The following is a 5,503-nucleotide window of genomic DNA, read 5'->3' as shown; positions in this document are numbered from 1 at the left end:
GTAAAATATTATAGCCATATAACAAATGGGCAAAAAGGAGAAATAGGTATTAATGACCTGCCCAAAACTTACCAAGAATGAAGCTGTGAAGAGAACCCAAGGGTACTCAAACCAACCTATGTGGAAAAGCTAAACCAAAATGTAGCACAGTTGTGCACATAATTGCTGATGTGATACACAACATTTCATTTCACATGCAAGGAATTAAGTATACAAATTCAAGTGTCAGCCAATTAACTTGATTCACACATTCACTTTCCAGAAATAGTGAGTTATTATTTATACAATAGCCATAGATATGATATATGCAATCTGATTATTTTTTTCTGATTGTGCATGGGGGGAATTAGCTCAAATGGTAGAGCGCTCGCTTAGCATGCGAGAGGTAGCAGGATCGATGCCCGCATTCTCCAGTGTCATCTTTTTATGTTTGTACTGGGGAATGAGATGCTGGAGAGCAGTGCCACAGAAAGGGATCTGGGGGTCCTGGTCAATGGCAAGTTGAACGTGAGCCAGCAGTGTGCTCTGGCAGCCAGGAGGGCCAACCGTGTCCTGGAATGTATCAGGCAAAGCATCACCAGCTGGTCAAAAGAAATGATTGTCCCACTCTGCTCTGTGCAGGTGCAGCCTTATCTCGAGTTTTGTGTGCAGTTTTGGGCACCACAGTGTGAAAAAGACATTAAGCTACCATCCAAAGGAGGGCTACAAAGATGGTAAAGGGCCTTGAGGGGAAGCCATACAAGGACTGGCTGAGGTCACTTGGACTGTTTAGCCCAGAGAAGAGGAGACTGAGGGGAGACCTCATTGCAGTCTACAGCTTCCTCATGAAGGGGAATGGAGTGGCAGGCACTGATCTCTTCTCTCTGACAACCTGTGACAGAACCAAGGGAATGGCTTGAAGCTGTGTCAGGAGAGGCTTAAGTTGAATATTAGCAGAATGTTCTTCACCCAGAGGGTGGCTGGGCACTGGAACAGGCTCCCCAGGGAAGTTGTCACAGCACCAAACCTAACAGAGTTCAAGAAGCATTTGGACAGTGCTCTCAGGCATATGGTGTGATTCTTGGGGCTGTCCTGTGCATGGGCAGGAGGTGGACTTTGATGATCTTAGCGTGTCCCTTCCAACTCAGGATATTCTATAATTCTATCATTTAAAGAGAATCATCTTGCACCATTACACAACTTTTTCCCACTTATTCATATAATTGATCCATTTGATTGATGGATGCAGTTCTGGAATGCTTTTAGAAACTATATATAGTTCTAGAATGGTGATAAAAATTAGGTTATCCAGTCAAAAACATGAGTGCTGGCTGATAGACTTGACTATCTATTTCTATTCAGCCAAGTATGCCATGTTTCAGCAAACACTGCATATTAAAAAGTGATTTAGACAACACTTTGGTGAGGGCAGGAGGTAAACACACAGGGGTAGGGCAAAAGCAGAAGGTTGTGCACGCAACTAATTCCTTTTATAATTTTTCTCAATATTTGAATTGCATCATGCTGGGTACCCACCCTCCAGCCATGACTCGTTGCTTGCTGAACCTTAAGCCTCTCAATATTACTGTAAGAAATTTGCTCTAGTCTACAACAGCTTTCTAAAAACTACAGCAGAAGACCCAACTGCAGTTTTCTCCAAAGTCTGAGGTGTTGATGTCCAAGAATAAGGTTCAGGCTATAACGTGCATAAGAAACAGATGAAAAGCCTGGATCTGTACCCGTATTTCTACAGTTATAGAGATTGATCCAGAAGCCGAGACTCTCTCTCAGTCCCCAAAGGATTCAAATGATCTATACTTGGAAAGACCACAGTTTTGGCTATGGTCCTTACACAGTTATTCTCAGATGATATTTCTTCATTCTTTTCCACAATTCTAGCATCTCTTTCCAAGCAAGCCATCCTGTTCTACCTATACAGCCTCCTCCAAGCACTTACAGCTTTGCTATTGCCAAGCTTTCAGACTGCAGTTGATTGTTGCTGCTCAACACAGGCCTTTTGTACAGGAAGGGCAAACCAGGACTGGTGAAGCTTACAGCGCTGGAGTAACCAGACCACTGGCAACAGTAGAACCTGCCATCCAACAGCTGAGGATGAAATAAAATGTCAAAGCAGTGCAGAGGGTTGTGTATCCAAATTCTTCATCAGTCTCAAGTTTAAAAAGATGTGTGATCCCTTATTTCCCATCTTCAACTGGAAGTGCAGCAGCTGCAGCACAGAGGACGAGATGTGCAAAGGCACAAAACATTAAAAGGTAAGCCACTAAAACTTTCCCTTGTATTTCCCAATTAAGTTGTTTTGTTAACTAACAAATCTAGTTCACTAGATCAGTATATTAATTATTCTACTACTCTATATGGTTTATTAATGCTTATATTCCTCTGCATAAACTTCCTGCTGCTGAAACCCAAAATTTGCAAAACCAAAAAAATTTTCAGGAATCAATTTACACTGCCTGAAACCAGAAAACAGGGGGGAAAATTATTAAAATGCACAGCCTGGCCTTGATCTCTTTGTCCACACAACATTATAACACTATACAATGGGATTAGCTGACCAAAAATGTGTCATTCCTGACAAAACCTTTAGTGGGTAAGCATAGCACCTCAAGCTGACAGATGCATTTGCAGTTAGAAAACTTTGCACCCAAGGGCACCGTGGAAAGCTGGAAAGACTTAGAGGTTTCCTCCTCCACAGCAGCACAGGCTATACTCAAACCACACCTAAAAGATGTTTGTCCAATATGTTCTTAAAGCTCTCCTTTGATAAATACTGACACCAGTTATTTCAACATCTTGCAACTCCGACTGCCAGTTATCATGCTGACCACAACCAGTCTTTCTGTACAGCACTACTATTCCTGGACACTTTCTCAATCTCTGTCATCTGGAACAATTGAACTCTCCAAGCAGGTTTGACTTCCTTCTTCCAGTCTGGAAAGCATCCCACATGTTCTGGACATCACCACAACCTAAACAGTAACAATATGAACTCTGTTCCTGGAACGAAGAGCAGATCTGTGGTATTTGACCCACCTGATCCCTGCTCAGAACTACAAGGAAAACTTAAAATGCAGCCAACATCTAGTGCAAGAAAATTTCTTCCAGACCCCAGATTGGCAACCAAATGAACACAAAATACTTCCCAATCTTGTATTTGCTTTTTACATTATTCCAACCACTCAAATAATATATTCCAAATTCATAACGGTCAATAAAAAACTAAAAACCTGATTACTCTGTCCTGCTTTAGAAGTCATATGATTGTGTAACTCACTTATACCAAAGCCTCAGGTTCTACACATATGTCTTTGCTACCAGGAAGTCCACACACAAAAACCAGCACATCTGAGAAGCAATTTCAAATTGCTTCAAGCTTGCAGCTATGCCAAAATAACAGAGAGAGAAACAACAGAAGACAGTTTTTTTACAATTAAAGTATGAATGGTTAAACAAGAAGAACATAGTGCAGAGAACTGAGATGTAGGACTTGTTTACACACAAGGTTTTGTACCACTAACTCTTTCCATTTGAAATCACTATATTTAGTAGAGACAGATTTCTCCCTGGTGACAACAGGAGGACTGCACTGCCACACTGTAAGAATACATGTGCTGTACTGAGACCTGCTGATGGAAGAAGCTCATTGCTTCTTTACTTCCTTCTATTGCATTCCCATGACCTCCTTCTTCAAGGAATGTCAAGGCCTGCTGGAAATGCTACAAAGTGCTACTGAACACACTGTTGCAATATAAATGTATGAGGATAAGCTATGCTAGAAAGAAGTGCTGTCATACTGGCATAGCCACATACAGCCCCATCTGGAGCCACAGCCCTTTTACTATCATGGTTTGAAAGCAAAAACATACACTTCACTGAGTTGGATCAGTGCAAAAGACGAAATCCAGCATCTTATAATTTTCTTTTGTTATATACTTCTTATTAGACATCTTAAAGTGGCAAGGGTGCTTATTACTAATCTGTCGGATCTCAAAAGGGTTATAATATATATCTGCTTCTGGAGCACTGACTATAATCTCACATTATGCTGAGATGAGCCAAATCTAAATGCTCCTAATTAAAGTCTTGCGACTGCAATAATTCCCTTTTTCAATTCCTAAGAAGAAGAGAACAGTGAACAAGCTTCTTTTCCACATTTAGTCTTATTACAAGCTTATTAGAGACATCGTCACTACCTTCAGCAAGTGCATGGCCTTACAAAGTCCAGGACAATTTGGTGCTTAATTCCTTTCAGATCTATCCACTTTCAACACGATGTACTCTTTATAACTTGTAGCCACACCAAATGAAAAAATGGCACTAAGACCATTCAGCCTCTAGGTTGGATCAGCCTATTTTTGATTCAGGGACAGACAAAAAAAAGCCATGAAATTATCGTGGTTTCAGATGTTTCTCCTTTAGAGCAAAAATAGTTTTGTTTTGAAAAATAACATTTTGCAAGCATTTAGACCTTAAAATAAAAAAGGACGTCAGGGTGAGAAAAAAGGCTTTTCCTCTAGCAACTCACATAGCCATAGACACCAAGTCCTGGTACTAAAAGACAAAGTTTGCTTTTATAAAGAATATGTAAATACGTATTATAGCAAACAATACTGACTAAGGTATTGGAAGTCAAATAACAGTCTATAATTGGTGGCAAGCATGGGGAAGCATGTCTGCTTTCCATATACTTAAAGAAGCTGTTGAGAGTCCAGTCACCAATGGCAAGTTGTTTATATTTCCAGTAGCATTATGCTACATGTATACAATACTTCCCACTTGGAAGGAGGAATTCATATATTTTATAGATTTGGGAATTTGTGAACCTACAGCTCAGTAGTGACCATTTGCAGCACCTGTGAAATCAAGCTATTGTTGAACCTTGATCTGAGCAATTCTTTTTCTATTTCCTCTAGATTCCTCATACATACTCCTCAAGAAAGATACTTGTACTGCAAAGCCTGGATCAGATTCAAGCATCTCTTCAACTGTACAACCCACAAACTCCCTAGACATTCAGCCACATATTCCCTGCCTGTTTGCTAACAGAATATTTGCCATTTTAAGTCCCTGGATTACAGTTTGTGCTGTAGCAGTATAGGTTACCTATTCATGTTCCTATAGAGAGGACTGATCAAATCATGTCCTTCAGCCAATAGCAGCTGACTGGAGCTGAGAATAACAAAGGTTTTTCATCAGTTTCCCATTCCACATTTCCAGTTCAGGCATAGCCTGTGTCCTTTAGGCCTATATAGCTATCTAAAAGGTCCACACACCTTTAAAATCAAAATTAGGATACCAAATTAAAAAGGTGCTTGTGTGATACATACAGACACGTTTCAGGCTCTTTTCATTTTTTTATCTCCCTTTTGTTTCTTTCTTTCTCCCTTTTTTCCCTTTAATTTGACATAATGGCAAATGCCTCTCACTGGAAAAGTTTAAGAGTGATTAAATTTCAGTGATTAAAAGATTAAGTGTGACTTTTGTCTCTACATTAATTCCGTTT

At 40.1% G+C, this 5,503-nt stretch overlaps 1 non-coding gene across 1 annotated transcript; it reads left to right on the top strand.

Annotated features, from left to right (window-relative positions):
- Positions 1–340: 340 nt before the first annotated feature.
- Positions 341–413, top strand: TRNAA-AGC. Its single transcript has one exon. It is a non-coding gene; the product is annotated as a tRNA-Ala (tRNA).
- The last annotated feature ends 5,090 nt before the right edge of the window (positions 414–5,503 follow it).

The sequence above is a fragment of the Acanthisitta chloris genome, unplaced genomic scaffold, assembly GCF_000695815.1.
Source record: "Acanthisitta chloris isolate BGI_N310 unplaced genomic scaffold, ASM69581v1 scaffold12250, whole genome shotgun sequence".
NCBI classification, from domain to species: Eukaryota; Metazoa; Chordata; class Aves; order Passeriformes; family Acanthisittidae; genus Acanthisitta; species Acanthisitta chloris.
This window is presented reverse-complemented; position numbering and strand designations above follow the sequence as displayed.